We start from the raw sequence: 15,210 nt of genomic DNA, 5'->3' as shown, positions 1-15,210 counted from the left end.
TGATTAAAAAGTACAAAAAGTGAAAAAAAATCACTGGTTAGTTTTTTTCAAGCGAACCGTTTTGCCCCCTTTCTTCTATCTGCTGTAAATAGGTTTATATAGATGTATATATGTGTATGAATGTATATAGGAGTATAAATGGAAAAGCAAGAGCACAGAATCCGTGAGAGATTGCGGGTAAAGTACGTAACGACGATTAATCCCACGGAGCCGACAATTAATCGTGCAATCTCGCAGGTTGCTGTGTGTGCTGAGAAGGCGGAGGGATCAATCTATCCTCTGAGCGCACTAAACAAAGACAGACTACAGCAACCAACAGATGCGAGCAAAGAACCTTGTGTCGTAACATGAGAGGGGTAGCAAAGTTTAACAGTATCCTTCCTATATTATACCCGCCACGCAAACCCCAGCCGGGAAATATATACAGCGAGCGCGAAGCCGTCGAGCAAAAGTTTATATTTTATCCATCATCTCAAACTTTATTCACAGTCTCATATTTCCAAAGGTTAATTGCGTTTTAAATTAACATTTTTATTCGTAAACATCATTAGACTGGATTATTATTTATTCGATAATTAGTGCGTTCATTGCGGGCTTAGCTCTAGAACCGAATAATTTTATCTTAAATAATGGATATCATATTCGTGTTTATTAAACTCCGTTTGGTTTTTTGGGAATTTAATTAACGAGCGAAAATTTATAATTTTTTAAATTAATTATCTCGTGATTGGTAAAATTTAATGAATTTATTTCGGTAGGAAAAATAATATTTTCGGTAATAAAAAAATGATATCATTGTTACTCGTTAAATTAAATAAAAATATTTAAAAATTTGATGCGTGCAGTTCGCGTAATTATCTATTGAATGTGATATTAATTTTTATTAAATTTGTTAACAAGTGTATTTTATATTACTAGGGCCAGGATTTTTGCGTTAATTTAAAAATGATTAATAATTAGTGGTGCAAAATTTTTGATATTACGGGAAAAATATTGGTCGTATTAAAAAAGTTTTTAAACAAAAGTTGTAGGAAATTTAATTTTCTAAAAAAAATGTTTCTTACAATTTTTTTTAGGACTAGGAAGAAAGCCGTAATTTCAAACTTAAGATTTTCATAATTATTCAAATTTTGAATTATTCATTATGAATCTTAATTTTTGGATTACGGTGAAAATATTGATCGTATAAGAAAATCATAAGAGACATTTTTTTAATAAAATTAAATTTCCTAAAACTTTTGTTCGAAAACTTTTTTAATGAGACCGATATTTTCGCCGTAATATCAAAAATTTGAACTACTCATTTCAAAAATAAGGCAAAAATCTTGTCCCTAGTCATTACCCAATATCTTCATTAATCTCCATTGTTCTAAATATTTAATTCCTGAAATTTTTTGCAACCACTCGATTTATTATTCAAAATACTTTCAATAATCATATTATTAAATTTATAATTTTAATAAATATCAAGCATTAATTTATAATTTTCAATCATCCCAATACAAATTTATAATTTATTTTATTTATCAATTCCAGATACTAAATAAAGTAAATACAAAATTTATCAACCCATCAAATAAATAATTTTGCCCTAAATACATTTGAACTCAATGTTGATATCCACAAAAATAAATAATAAACTTCCTGTCTAAAATCGTTAGTTCAAACGCATTTACTTACCGGATTAATTAATTTACTCCAGAGTTTTCGCAATAAACCTTAACAGAAAGAAATAAATTACCAGCAGAAAAAAATTAAAGTTTGTACAGCATTCACTGCTTTTATTAACACGAACCAGATAAGAGTATTTTATTCATCTTCTCATTTGATTTTTTTATTGCGTCTACAGTCAATAGATCTAGCTTCGAGTAATTCAAATCACGTGTCTATGTTTTAAGTTTTACCGGTAAGCCCTCAGGGAAGAAATGAGTCCGTATGGGCATTTGAAATTGAAACGTGTTCAGTGGTTTTAAAACGAGCTTCTCACCACACGTCTGGATTATACTTCTCTCAAGTAAAGACACTCAAGGTTTTAGCCTCTGTATTTTTTATTTTTTATATCCTTCTTCAGTTATTTTATTTTTCAGCGCATGCACATAAACTTCGTTCCTACATTTCAATACCGGGGCTCTATTTCAAAAATAAATAACAAAAAAAAAAAAAAAACATGAAACGAAACCCAGTCTAGTGCAAAAGGACAACAGGATCTTCGTCGAGGACAACAAAGAATGAGCCAATCTCCGAGTCGAGCGTCTGAAATTGTTGCGTGAGGGCTCACAAATCTTTCATCAATGACAGTTATATACGCTCAGCGTATCGGGGGTTACTTACACGAAATTGTCCGGTGAGCAACTAAAAAAACACACTTTACTGACAATAAAAAAAAATTGAATACGCTATTGCTGTCCTAAGAGACTTCTCTGGTTTCTTTATATACTTCAACTCTGTCTCGATCTTTCTCTATCGTGATTTTTTTTGGTAAAAAAAAATTATCGATCGAGTGTCATCCATCATGGCTCACTCTATTAAACCACCATGGCCTCCCCTATTATATCTATATACATCCGCATACTCTGACCCCTTTTTCTGCCGACCACTTTGCTCTCTTTCCACTTTTCCGTTTGCTTCTCTTCTTTCTGTTTTGTAACGCATGTTCTCTATTTGTGAACATGTATTATCAGTGTCGGATATCAAACGGACATTTTTACTTTTTCCACCCTCAACATGAAAAAAAAACATTTTTTTTACACGATTTTGTATCGAATAATTGCTAAAAAGTTCAGGGTGTCATTGATTTGTTTGAATTAAATGATTTATAATCGAGTGGCTTTAAAGCTTTATGAGGTAGTTGGTGAATTTTAAATAATTAATAAATAAATGTAGATGAGAATAGCGACTGGAGTAGGATTTAATGAGGATTTAAATAACCGGCGGTCAAGGATTTTAATATTTAATATACCGATATGTTAATTAAATATATTTAACGCGGGAGATTTAAATTTGAATATAATATAGTAATCTTTGAATACTTAAAATAAAAATAAACGATTTTATTGGCGTTTACAAACAACCACCAGCCCACTGGGTTTAAGTACTTTGCCCTCTCCTTACACTTTACTCCCACATTTTTTTCGTCGAGCCCGTGGCCCAATAAATAACCCGGTCTTTTATTATTTTATTTATAGAATCAAATTTATCTTAAAAATATTTAATATCAATCTAAAATTCTTAAAAAATATATTGTGATATTTTATTTATAAACAATCTGGGATTTAAAATAATATTTATGTTAAATAATACTTAAACTTATTCCAATACCCGATTTACTTTTCCAGTCATCACATTTAAATATTATGCTTCAGGGTTAAAGTTTTATATATTTATTCGATATTCACGTCAGTATTTTATTCACTATATTTTTATTGTCCCTTAATACTTTAATTGACTTGCAATATCATCAGTTATCGTGTATCTCCTAGCAAATTTATCAGTTGTATTTAGTACCGAAGGCGTAATACTAGTATTTTAAATATGAGTAATGTTATGTTATTTAAACATCACGATTTTTTTTTTTTTTTGTATATTTATTAATTTTCTGGAGTATTTTGAGATTTGAATGACATAAATACTTGACACAAATAAAAAATAATGCAAAGTAAGTTTATAATCAAAGGAAAAATTATGTACACAGAGAGTGTAGCGGGCAGTAAATGTTATGTAAAAAAGTCTTGTAAGTTAATAGTGACTTTTGAAGATATTCAAAACTCGTTGCTCTTTATATTGGCCTGGGAGTTATCCACCGGATACCGCACAACTTTTACCGAGTAACCAGTATTACTATCAAAGGAGAGATAGCTACCTAACAGAGTTTCCAATAACATAAAACTTTTCAGCACGACAATTTTCCTACACCATGACTTTACCGTACACTAAGTCATGCTCATGCAAATCATATTTATGTATATATATATATATATATATATATATATATATATATATATATATATATACGGAAATCATGGGCAAAATGGACCATCCCAAAAATTTGGTCATCATTTATCATCATTTTTGTACAATTTTGAGTGTCCCAAATTTTTTTTTCAGAAGATTTTCAGTGGAATCAATGTATTATTGGCTACAAAAAATACATACGTTGTCTTCTTCCCTATATTTAAATTTGTATAAGTTATTTATTTGCTATAATTTAGTTTTTTCTGCATCTTCATTTACTAACAGCATCACAAGTCTCTTTTTCACTCAAATTAGATACAAACAATTTTCTTAGTCATTTTTTTTAAATAAAAGAAACAAAAAATTTTAATTCTATGGGGGGTCGATCGGTTTTACCCGCCTGGAAAAATTTTTTTTCTCTAAAGTAACTGGAGATTTGGTTCAATTCTTTCAAATGGAAGTCAAAAAAAGATTCACCTTTTAAATACACAAAAATCCATTATTTTTTTAGTGGTCTTATTTTGTCCGCCCTTCCCTATATATATATATATATATATATATATATATATATATATATATTTGGATGTGCATACGAGCGATCATGTGTAGCTGAGACTCATGTAGACTAGTTATAATTTGGCACATCGAAATAATATGCAGATGTAATTTCTCGTAACTTTATATTATTCGACGACTGCATCTAGACAAGCCCCCCAAGGCGAGATATGAGTCTCTGGTGTATCACAAGGCAATATGAGATATCTATGAATAGTTTGTTGTGTGTGCTTTCCAATTTATCAACACTGAAAACTACCTTTCTACTGATATTGCTTTTGCGACAGTAACAAATATCAAATTAAACATATACATCATAGTTTATAATATATTGTTCAATACTAAACTCATTTATAACTAGCAATCATTGACTACAAATAACACAATTGGCTTTTATTTTTATCTCAAAAGTCAATCATCAAATTTTCAGCCAAAAATGGAAAAATTGAATCCTTTATTTACTTGTAAAATTAATTCCACTCAAAAAAAATTTTTTTTAGCAAAAGATAACAAATGATCTCAGAGCGCACGCACTGGCGTTTTTAAAACACTGGTTAAAAATTATTTTCCCGCACTTATTTGAAAAATGTTTGATACTTAAAATTAATTTTTGACAAAAAAAATGTTTGTAACCCCAGAATTATTTTTAATTATTAATTTATAATGGAGAATTTTATAAAACCTGAATAGGGTACCAGTGCCAAATATTGACCAAGTGCCATTTAATGACCGGGTACCTAAATACCCTTGAAAATGGAAAAGTTGATAAATTTAATTCATAAAAAATATGTAATTATGAATTTTTAATTTTCCATCCATTAAATTCACCAACTTTTCCATATTTAGGGTATTTAGGTTTCCGGTTATTGAGTAGAACTCGGTCAATATTTGGTACTGTAACCCTACTTAAGCCCTGAAATAAATTTAAAAAACTTTTCATGAAGTTACAGAAATATTAGTCAATTATTTTTTGCTCCTATTTTTCCAAATTGAACAATTATTCATATCTAGCTCAATTGACCCACTATCAAATTATTTCCACGATAAAAAAAAAAAAAAAAAAAATTCTAATCATAACAAATAACTCACAAAAGTCCATCGCGCAAGCCTTATCGTCACCAAAAAAATTCACGACCCAATTTCGTCCCCTCACTCTATCGCTCTCATCTCCATTATTTTTTGTCCAGCAAAAAATAAACACAACAAAATCAGTATAATGATTAATAGCCGACCTCCATCAACTATCCCCGTATTAAAAAAACAAAAAAAAACTAAATAAACAAATTTAAAAATAATTCAATAAAAAAAAAAAAAAGATAACAAAAACCACTCATCAATAATCAATCATAAATCATAACGTTTTATTTGATTGTCAATTTCAATTATGTCATTTTTCTCCTCATTGTTATTTTTTTTTTCTTTTAAACACTCAAGTCATATTTACTCAGCTAGTTTTTTATAAAACTATTAAAATCGTTGACAGAATTTTTTTTTATTATAAATAAATAAAATTTAGTGGATTTTATATTTTTATATAAAAACGAATATTGACGCACATGTCAATTGACGATGTTGAGTAACACATTTAAATCTATTTTGGAGTCGTCACGGGATTACCTGAATATTTCATACATGACCTATTCGAGTACTCGAGGGAATTTGTAGATCGTAGATATATACACATATATATCTATATATATATACATATACTAGTAGATAGAGCATTTGCTACTAAAAACGTTTTCATCCTGATTCTTTCAATTCAAAAGTTACTCATCGTTACAGACATACCATTTTCAATAGAATAAAAAAAGATAAAAAAAAAAAATATATCAAGTTAAAAGTTTAGTTTAGTTCAACTAGTCTTGGTTGATTTATACTTTTTATATAAAAAATTTACAGTCACTAAATCTATTATCAATTTACACTAAAGTGAATTTAATTATTCAGTACGTGAGTAGATTCATTGGAGGTTGAACGAGTGAATAGAGATCGAGAAATAGCCAAAGTAGAGAGATTATATTATTTTTTGATCGTGTAAGAAATAACTGGGTTCGGTTTTCTTGGGCGATATTAGATTAGATGCTTGAGACTGGAAACTGAAGAAGCCTGGAGGCCATAGGGGAACCAAAGATCCCAGCAGAGCAAATTGATACAAACGACACCCGTTGCTGTGGCTGCTAAGGCATTTCACTGGTGCTCTGCTGCCACTTACCATCACTGGGTACCGGGAACGTGCATTTCCATTGATTGGCTAGACATGAGATTACTTTTATGGTTTCAGTTTATGGCTGATGGATGGGTTCGGTTGATATGAGGGCTGTGTGGTGAATGATAGATTTCTTGGGTAGAACTATATGTATTAACTTTTAGCAGTATATTTTGTTTTATTTCATTAGTCCAGTAAATTTTATGTTTTCTAATAGAAAATAAACTTCTTTAAAAATTTTTGTAATTGATTGCATTGAATAATTATTTTTATTTTTAATTTCCCGCTATTAAAATTTAAAATTTTCAAAAAAAGGGAAGTTATTGCTTTCGGTCCGATTTTTAAAAACTGAGTTTTCATTAGATCTCGACGTTTTGAGGTCCTAGGACCTCAGCTATTCTGACTATTTTCGGATGGACTTCCGTGTGTGTGTGGGAATGGATGAGTGTAAACTAATTTTTGTCACACAATATCTTTAAAACGAATCAACCGATTTGAACGTGCTTGACGGCAATCGAAAAGCTTCGAAATTTTCCCATAGATCGGCCGATGCCTGGTTAGAAATGATTGGCCAATAAATGGCTGACTATACTGGCCCGTGCATGGTGAATCATTAGCAGCCGTCTTTTTGCTTATAAAAACGGCGCACAATTAACCGCCGTTCGTTGGCCAACGGTTTGATTGAGTGCTCTTGATACCTAACTTTGGCTGATGATTGACTGCCACGATTGGCCAATGCTTACGACTGCCATGCTTAGCATACCGTTATCATTCGACATTTAACCGATCTTCGGCCGATGCTTGAAAATTGGCAGCCATTCATGACCCAGTAATGGGCCGATGCTTTTTATTGTATGGGTATCAAGAATTAGATCTGCATAGATTTTTAAGTCGATCAGTCTAGTAGTTTACGAGGAACACGAAAAATAAAAATTAAAAGTTTGTTTTTTTGAGGTTTTTTTCATATAACTCATAAACTACTTGCCCAATTTGCTTCAAACAGTATCCAGTTCTAAATCTTGATGAGCCCTTTCGATTGCTGCCAAAAACTTTCAAATCGGTTGATTCGTTCCAAATATACCGTATGGCAAAAATTAATTTTTTTTTTAGCTAATTGTATTTTTTTGGTTGAACAACAAAACAAACATTTTTTGACTTCGAAGAGCCCAAAAATTTGCAAATAATCACGTACGAGCTTTCTGAACTCGAAAACAGCGGGAAGTTTTGGGGCTGACCCACAGGGTCAACCGTTTTTCAGATTTTTTATTACATACTTTGAAAAGAAAATTTTCATTTGGAATTTTAAATTGACTTTGTAATGCTTCAATTTTGAATAATTTCATTGTTCAAATTTAATTAAAAAACTCATTAAATAAAATTAAAATATAACTTTTGTCAGCGTTTATGAATTTACAATAAAACTTTTGAAATAACTTGAAAATACTTGTCATGCTTTGAATGAAAATCCAATAATCAACTTTTACATCTCAACATTTGAATTCAATGAAACGAAAAAAATTTATTTTTCCCTCAGTATTATTTTTTAAATTTACAAAACTCTATTTAAAGTCTACTGACTATCAAATTTTCTTGTGATAATAAATTTCGTTAATTAAACGTTAAAAATAAAATGAGCATAAAATAAATAAAAATGAAATATTTATAACTCTTTGACTTAATTATTTAGCATCTCTGTAACCTCGAAACCGTAGATCAATTTTTTGTTGTTGTCTAGTCGGTAATTTATCAAAGTGAAAGAGGAACCGCAAATTGGATGGGACGTTCATTGGCATGACGCATTTTTAAATAGCGCAAAGTGCTCGGGTAAAAAAAGGAATAACGAAATGAGAGAAAAAAATGAGCAAAGTTGAATGAGTAGCTGGTATATAACTCGGCTGGAAGGAATCCAACGAAAATTTTTATAGAGATAGCATTATCGTGATTATATTAGAAAGCCTGGCATGGTTATACTGAATTGCTGTCTCGTACACTACCTACAGGAGTTATGAAAAGAATTTTAACAATGTAGATTATATAAATCGATATGATACTATGACGTGGAATATCATTTTAGTTGTCAGTTTCATACTTAACTGACAGCCTTCAGTATATAAACTCAAAAATAAAAATAAAAAAAAAAAACTTAATAAAAAATGGTGGTTTATATTAAAGTATAACCGCTGCATAAACAAATCGATAATTTAATTATTTTATTTAGTCGTTTTTACCCTTCGCAGACTATTCTTCAAATGTCAAATCAAATAAAATTTAAATCGACTCTTTTTATTTAACATTTAATTCAAGAAAATAGTTATGACACTTTTATCGATGCTGAACGCGGTTAATTGACTCATTAACGATAATTAAGAGCTTATTAATAATTCGAGTCTCGGGGTCTAATTATTTAATTATTTTTTGCTCAAAATTCGTTTTTGTTATTTTGTAAATATACTTGTAGGTCTTGTATTTTTTTTTCCGTAAGTAATTAAGAAATTTTCATTACTCTGATCTCTTAATAAGACTTTTTCCTTTCCAAAACACTACAATTTTTTTTATTTCCGATAATTAGAAGCTAAGTATGATCGTTTTAAAATAATGATAACTATAATGATCAAAACTCATTATTAATTCAATAGACTTATGCTGCCCTCTATCTTTATTCTTGATCTGTATAAAAATATTTGGATTGTAGAATGTTTTTACTGACATTTTTGGCGATTTGAAACACTACTCAAAAATCATTGTACGACAATTAGAACCCAAGTTATCGGCATTGAAAGTTATTGCAATTTGGCCAAAAGTTATATTTTATCATATGATAGTTTAATTGAATTGATAAATACAATAGAATTATGAATTAATCGTAAAAACCAATAGCATATTTGATGCAATACGATATAAGTTGTGACGTTTATATTTATAAAATATATATGTATGTCAAATGCAAACATTTGAGTGCACATTAAATAGTTTGTATGCACATTGTACGAATGTCAATTCAATACTACTGCAGTGCAGTGTGCGACCAAATGAGAGAAGTGGAAATGTGGAAATGTGTGTGCATAAACGGCAATGTAAACTTTTCAAAGTCCTCTAGGATTCAGAACTGAGGAACAGGCGAATCACTGCTTTAGTATAAATTCAATAATTAGGGTTGCAGCTGTTGAGTATATTATGACCCGAAACCAGTATTTTGTTCATTCAACATAAGTATGGACTTCAAATTCTCATACATATAGATCTATGGATGTTTATTAAAATTTAATTAAAGTTTACAAAGTTGATGTTCGTGTAAAAATTTTTATTAATTTAATTTAATTAATTCAAATTTTAATTAAATTTTCTGAAAATATTTAAAATTTGGCGCGAGAAAAAATGTTTTTCATAATGAATTTTTTTAAAAATGAGCCATGAAATTTATCTTGTAAACAATTTCTCAAAATATATGAGTTCTGAAATTATTTTTGCGGTTAATGAACACAAAATTTATGAGATTGTTGATAAATTGGACTTTTTTTTTAATTCACTCAAAGTTTAATTATAATTTCAAAGGACCGACTTTTGAAGTATTCACCCTAGGTTCGAATTAACGTTTAATATTCAAAAATGTTTTGTAACTTGATGTAAGCATATTATAGTACTCATTGCAGAATATTATTATTACTACTAGAATAAATGCCACGTAAATATTTTTAGTTAAATTTATTGTGTTACTTATTGTTTGAATTCCTACAATACTGTAATCCAAAACCTATTATAACTTTACGAGTATGTACTTCCGCTCTATTAGATTGTTTGATTCAAAATGTTCTGAATTCAATTCACGTTATGCTAGGTGTATGCATGGTAACAATGTTTGTTTCGACAAAAATAATAATCCAACTATTCATTCGATATTTCGAGGGCTTCTAGAAACTGCATATAGATGAAGGGCATGAAAGTTATAATAAACAGAAATTTTGATAAATATTGTTTGTTAACAAAAATTTATTGTTATGTTTCATTTGTAACTTTTATATTTCAAAATAATTATTTTACCAAATGTATTAATTTGCAATGTAATTTAAAAATTAATTAGATCGAATGTGTATTATAGGGGAGACCGGGGCACGAAGGCCCCTTTAAGCCGGTTTTTTCTTTTTGTGGCTTTTGACCATTATATTCCGTCTATTTCGGAAGAATCAGTCAAAATTTTGCAAAAAATCGAAAAAAAAAATTTTTTTTCTGGGGCACGAAGGCCCCCTCCCCAAAAAATTTTGTTTTCATTTTTCGTCAAGTTATGACCTCTGTAATGGTTTTATTATATTTTAGGTCAATATGTGATATGTGGGGCAAAATGGACCACTCGAAAAAAAAAAATTGTAACGAAAAAATTAACTTGACTGAAAATAAAAAAAAATAATTTTTTTTCGGGAGTTCCATTTTACCCCACATATCACATATTGACTTAAAATGTGATAAAAACATTGTAGGGATCATAACTTGACGGAAATCAAAAAAAAATTTGTACCTAATTTTTGAGGAGGGCCTTCGTACCCCACGGGGCCATAGCACCCCGGTCTCCCCTATATGATGTTTATTATGTAATGCGTGTTGAGGTAACTATGTTTTACAAGTAAACATATTATTGGTTATTATAACTTTTTTTAACATGTGTTTGTAATTAAAATTTAGATGCCTAATGAAGGTCAAATATATGACCGAAATGTCGCAATTAATTAACAATTAGTATTTGATTTGCAATTATTTTTATTTATTAGATGTTGCGGTTACTGGAGCTCAGTTTCTGTTGTAATTATTGCCAATAAAAAAAAAAAAAAAAAATGTGCAATGTAGATACTTATGAAGTCACTTCTGATATATCGGTGACGACAAATCATTTAGAAAAACAAAAAATGTAATGTCTAAAAAGCAGTTTTCTAATTTTGAATAAGAAAATATCGAAAACTGTTTGTTACTTTATTTTCAAAAGCAAAACTTAGATAAATTTTTTTCAAAGCCAAATTTTGGTGAATTTATATTCAAATTTTAGTGATTTTATATTCAAATTCATTTTCCTATTTTTCATTACTCCCACGGAAACTAAATAGTTTATTTTGAATTTAAGACCAAACATAAATTTTCAAAAAAAAATTGCTTTCATTACTTTTCAAATTTAAAAATTCCCACAATATCGAAGTAAAAATATCTCGACTAATTTACCAAAAGAAAAAAAAATCAGTTTCCAAAATCTAATCAAATTCATCAAAAATTTTATTCGTCCATTTCTTATCTGTCTTATAATAAAAAAAAAAAAAATTAACAACTCGTAAGTATCTCCATAATTTTCCTCGTCCCAAAACACGCAAAAAGTTTCTTCATTTCTCACGGTGGCATAATCCCTTAGCCATGTAGCCAAGTATCGCGTTTGTTTTAATTTGCTCGGCTGTATGCAGTTAATTTATTCACTGCCAGTGAAAGAGTATAAAAAAAAGATAAAAAACCTGCATTTAAAAAACTAGAGTACAGCGAGTTAAAAAAATAAACAGAAAAGTAGAGTCGCGGATATTTATACAAGCCATTTTATCTGTTTGAGCTTGAGGTTAAGGGTTGAAGTTACTTTTATATGGATGCACGTGTTCACACATGTACATCTACATACATACATACATATAAACATACATATATGTTGTAAATACTATAGTTAAATCAGTAGTCCCTTCGACTCTTCACCCTCGCTTTTTCCTCTCTGACCCCCTGATGTTTAAACTCCTCGCAATTAATCCCTTTTGCTCGATTAAACGCCCATTCTCTGTTTAATTAAAACTTGTTTCCATCGGCATATCAAAGAAAACTCTCTCTTTTATTTGAAAAAAAAAAATAACATCAACAGTTAATGATTATTAATTTTCTTCTTCTTTTAATTATTCGCTAAATATTTTGGTGGGATAAAAACAAGTATCGACGGTTTGTCCCAAGGGGTAAATTACTAAATAGAATGAGGGTGGATGTGAAAAATATAAAAATATAACCATTGGAATCACTGTTTCGAAAACCAGTATGTCATACACGAGCATTGTCCGCTAACTGTTATGTATATGTGTAAAGACCCATCAGTTGTTGGTGATGAATACGTTCGCACGTGTATTCAATTCTCTCTGTACATATGTACATATATGTATGCGTGTGTGTATGTATGTATGTATGTATGTATGTATGTATGTATGTATGTATGTATGTATGTATGTATGTAGATAGATAGTATATGTGGAATACAAGTTTGTCAGACAGTAGGACACGATACACATGCCGGAACTCGCCAATCACCCGAGCTTTCCTAAGGGAATCCGATCCCTGCACACGATTTCAAGCTACATTGTATTCAATTAAACCAATTTGAGTGATATTTTTGTAAGTTAGTCCATGAGATATTTTTGATTTGTTTTTTATAATTAGGGAAAGTGATTTTAGCTTTTTATTTATTTTTATCAGTGTAAATATTGAATTTAAATTTATTTAGAGCAGAGTTTATTATTTAATGAGTTGATGAATTTTTTAATTATTTTATTTAATATTATACGTTGATAAATGAAATATATCATAATTATAAATTGAGAGGAATGAAAATTAAACATTTATTATTGATAATTATCATTTAAAATGAAAATTCAATTATTTGTGTACTTAAAAATTTTACGTTATTAATTTTATAATTATTAATGAGAGTTATTGGGAAATTAAAAATTAATTGATATTTATTGAAATTAAAATTAAATAATGATGAGAGAATATATTTTGAATAATAAATTAAGTGGTTTTGAAAAATTTCGGGAGTGGAAACTTTTTGAAATGGGGATTAATTAAAATTTTTTTAAAACTTGAAATAAATGTTTTGTAATTTATCTGAATATTGTAAAAAAAAATTTAATAATTTCGATTTTTTGTACTCACCTGGGCTACAATATTTGGCCGAAATCATACGATTTTATTAAGAGGCCGAAATTACGCTTGTCGTAGAATTTTATTGGAAAAGACCGAAGACACCCCGAAAATTGGCCGATAAATTGAATCGGTCTATTTTCAGTCATTCTTTAACTGCACTGAAAAAAAAGTTTAAGTCCTATTGGTATACACTATTGGTATTGCGAATATGATATAAAAAAGTTTAAGTATTATCGCAATACTCTGTTTAAGTGAGAGACTTATATTTTCCGTATGATCCTATTGCAAGTCCAGAGAGTATAGTAAAAAAAGTTACCACGTAAGACTCAGCGCGTATTTCGCTTATTTTTTCCCCGTGTTTATATTATACCTTTAACCTATACATCGTTCTTAAAAGCATTGAAATGATTATTTGCATAATTGACATTAAAAATATTCATTTATGGATTCCTGGGTGAAAAATAAATTAACCGAGTGGAATTTATCATCCTATCACGAAATTCTTACATCAAATGATACTGATGGTATAGTTATGTATGATCATTTACTTGACTTCCGGCCACATTGTATAACAAAAAATTCTGATAAATCATTTATAATTGTACGATCTAACCATTACTAAAATTATTATTTTATCTTTAAAGATTTTAAAAACTAATTATATGAATATTAATATACCTTGTCAGATATAGTTCATACTCTGTGACTTATATTATAATTATTATTAATTATTTATTAATTTTTAAATAAATGAGTTTATGGTCATTTCTTTAATCTACACTGAGAAAAAAAAATACTTTTATCAAGGACATTTACTTGATACAAGAACATATATTCTTGATAATTTTCAAGAATATATAATTTTGTTTCAAGAATTCGTAGAATTGAAGGAAATAATTTTTATTTAATTCAAGTAAAGCTATTCTTTTGTTTACTCACATTATAATTTCAAATTCATATGATAACGAAAATAAATTTGATAATCTTTTCTCAAGAAATTGATAATTAATAATAATAAAATAAATATTTTGAACGGATTTCTTGAACCAAGAAATTCATGTTTGGAAAATAGTATTTTTTTTTCTCAGTGTATAGTAATATTTCTTTCCATAGCCTTTCTTTTCTAATTCTGTAAATTTATGAGTGTAAGGATTTGAGTGTAGTGCTGATATGAGTTTTGCGGTGGCGCTAAAACTCGGTTCAAGTGTATGACTTAAACGAGGTTAAGTGTAGAGCTTAAAAATATTGCGTTGAAACTCAAATATTGTATAAGAATATTCTCAATACACAGTAAAAAAGGATCCGTCGAAATCAACACATATCGTGTGTAAAACGACCGTTTTACACTTATTTATGTGTTATTTTAACATGTTGTGAGTGTTAAAAAAAGTTACATACGCATATGTTAAAAGTAAAAATTTTCCAAGAATTCTTTTGTGATGGTCGACATTATTCTTAACATATTTTGTGTGTTGATTTTACAGTAACATATAAAAAGTGTTACTTTCGAATAAAATGACATATTTGTGTGTTAAAGAATCAATCTATTGCGACAGTTCAAACAAGATAAATAC

This window comes from Microplitis mediator, chromosome 11 (genome assembly GCF_029852145.1).
Source record: "Microplitis mediator isolate UGA2020A chromosome 11, iyMicMedi2.1, whole genome shotgun sequence".
Taxonomy (NCBI): Eukaryota; Metazoa; Arthropoda; class Insecta; order Hymenoptera; family Braconidae; genus Microplitis; species Microplitis mediator.
This window is presented reverse-complemented; position numbering follows the sequence as displayed.